The 3,025-nt window shown below is 51.8% G+C and overlaps 1 pseudogene; it reads left to right on the forward strand.

Moving 5' to 3' along the window:
- Nucleotides 1–572: 572 nt before the first annotated feature.
- LOC102202332 (uncharacterized) lies at nucleotides 573–2,497 on the forward strand (annotated as a pseudogene).
- Nucleotides 2,498–3,025: the final 528 nt, after the last annotated feature.

Here is a 3,025-nt window from a genome sequence, read left to right on the forward strand (position 1 = left end):
TTTTCCTTCTCCCATTGGTGAAGTTCAGAGCTGCACCTGGCCTAGCCTTTTCGCCCGGGCTCCATTTCTCCAAGCTAACACCACCCAGTTTTCGCTGGCCACAGCAATTCCTCCTCCCAACCCACTGGCCCCAAAGCCTTCTCCTGTATCTGCTAACCTTCGCTAGCTCATTCTTCCTCCTCCCACGCAACCTGCTCTTCCTAGGGTGCTAGATGGCCACGATGGTCCGATTATTATACATGGTGCAGCCCCTTCTCAGTCGAAAGAGCTCACCCCGGTCGAGATTGCTCTAGCCTTCTCGTTATACAGAGAGCTTCTCAGGCAGCTGCTCGCCTTCAGCAATTTAACCAAGACACCTTCTGGGGCAGTCTCGATCAGGAAATCTACTGCCACGTCTTCACTGCCCGTTCTTCCCTCTCCTGCAAGTTGTGCGGCACCCCGCCACATCCCGCTTCTGCCTGCATAGTCCCAGCCCAAAAGATTCGCAGCCCTTGTGCCGTCCTTCCGTTCCCTCCCGCTTGACCCCAGATCCCGTACCAGAACCTTCTAAACCCACAATCTTCACCCCCAGCATGCCTTTTCCTCACGATTCAGACAGGCGGGGCAGGCCCATCAAGCACCTTGGAGGCCGTACCATTTGCAATAACTTCAACGACTCCTTGTCTCAACGCCGCTATCTTCACTGCTGCTCCTTTTGCGGCGGTAACCATTCCCGCCCTGCATGCCCCCACAACCCCACCAAGCCATGGCTAGCTCCGTCAGCCTCCACACCCATCCACATTCCAGCACTAAAAGTCGCCTTACAAAATCACCCTAACCCAGACTTCGTCAACTTCATAATAAAAGGTTTCTCGGAGGGCTTCCACCCAGGGATCATCGCCCAGCCTTTGGTTTCTTGCACTTGCAATAACCTGCAGTCAGCACTCAAAGACCCAGAAACCGTCAACAGCCTGCTCGCCAAGAAAGTCAGGGAGGGTTTCATGATCGGACCCTTCCCCGAACCTCCCTTCCCTCTCTGTTTGCATCAACCTTCTGGGCATCGCCACCAGGAAATATTCAGGAAAAAAGCGCATAATCATCGATCTTTCTGCTTCCCATTGCAGTCCGATTCCAAGCATAAATAGCCTCATTCCCAGCGACGACTACTCTCTCAAGTACTCAACAGTGAACCATGCCATCTCTCTCATTAAACTCGCCGGCAGAGGCGCATGGCTCTCTAAAGCTGACATCACAAGGGCCTTCAAGGTCTTGCCGATTCACCCTGACTTCTGGCACCCGTTCGGAGTCAAGTGGAGGGATACCTACTATTTCGCCGTCAGACTGACCTTCGGTTGCAAAAGCAGCCCCAAGCTGTTTGATTCACTCTCCGAAGCTCTATGTTGGATCCTCTCTAACAACCATATGCTGCCTTTTTTGGTTCACCTCCTCGAACACTTCCTATTCATCTCCCCTCACACGTCACCACCAGCTCACGGGTTATCCACTCTGAGGTTAGTCTTCTCCGAACTTGGCCTTCCTTTGTCAGAAGAGAAAACAGAGGGACCTTCGACATCCCTGGAGTTCCTCGGGATAACCCTCGACAGTGAACGTTTCCAGGCCTCCCTGCCCACCGAAAAGCTCAATCACATCACCCTTCTCCTCCAAAGCTTTCTCCTTGCTCCCACTTGCTCTAAATGACAGCTGCTCTCCCTGTTGGGACACTTAAACTTCGCTCTACGCATCATCCCTCAAGGCCGCTCCTTCATCTCTCACTTGCTTTCACTCGCTGCATCTAAACCGTCACTCCTCGACTCCATCACGCTGGACAGCTCTTCCAGGGCCGAAGAGCTGGCAACTTCTGCTCGCCAACTGGAACGGCATCACCTTCTTCTACAATGATCGGCTGTCCCACCCCGATGGTTTTCAGCTCTTCACAGATGCCGCCCCTTCTGCCGGCTTTGGGGGCTATTACGGCCGAAGGTGGTTCTCTTCAGCTTGGCCTCCCGAGTTCCGTAAATATATCCACAATCGGTTCCTGCCTTCATCAGCTGTTTACGAAATTTACTCGGTACTCATCGCAGCCTTTCTGTGGGGCCACGAATGGTCAAAAAAATCTATCCTCATTTGGTCCGACAACTTCGCTGTAGTCGACATTATCAACATCAGTATCAGTCACCCATCAGTTCCTATTCAGAGCGGAACACATTCCAGGCCACTTCAATTCCATTGCCGACTTCCTGTCTCATCTCTCCCTCCAGACATTCAGAGCCTTGGTGCCCCACGCAGAGGCAGCTCCAACCCCATTTCCTTCATTTTCAGCCACGACGTTCCAGATCTAAACCCCAGCATCGCAGAACTTATCAGCATCTCCCAAGAAGCGATTTTAAATAGCCTCGTAGCAAGCTTCTGTTCATTGCATCAAAACTCCAACCTGCCCTTCTTGTCATTCGACATTGCAACAGTTTCCAGCTTCATATCCATGCCTTCGGGTTCCAGAGCATCAAAATTCCCTCCATAAAGCGGCATCTATTTCCTTGCCAAACTGCTCACAGGTTCACCACGCCCAAACATTACGTCATTCCAGATATCACTACTCATCAAAAGTCTCTAGCGTCAGTCACCTGCCACGACCCTACACCGCTTACCCCGAACTTCAGATCTTCTGCATTGCTGCATGTGTACCCTCCGGCTGAAGTATAGCAACTACTTCCTGGCATGCACACTCAAAGCCATGTTCCTGCTCGCCTCTTCGGCCTTACGCTGTTCCGAATTCACCCCCTCTTCCTCGAAGTTCCATCTGACTCTTCACCCGTACACGATTGCCATCCACCCAGACTCCGAAGACTGCTTCATTTTCATCCTTAAACGAAGCAAACCAATCAATCGGGCAGCACCACGCCTACATACTACATACTACTTCAAAATAAACTCTCCTTTAAGACCCTTCGAACGACTAACCCTTTACCTCGACCTCAGAAAATCTCAGCACATCTTACCTTCAGATCCTCCGTTCATCACTGAATCTGGCCACGCCCGAATCAGGACA

The sequence above is a fragment of the Pundamilia nyererei genome, unplaced genomic scaffold (genome assembly GCF_000239375.1).
Source record: "Pundamilia nyererei isolate P.nyererei 1_Seehausen unplaced genomic scaffold, PunNye1.0 scaffold00150, whole genome shotgun sequence".
Classification (NCBI taxonomy): domain Eukaryota; kingdom Metazoa; phylum Chordata; class Actinopteri; order Cichliformes; family Cichlidae; genus Pundamilia; species Pundamilia nyererei.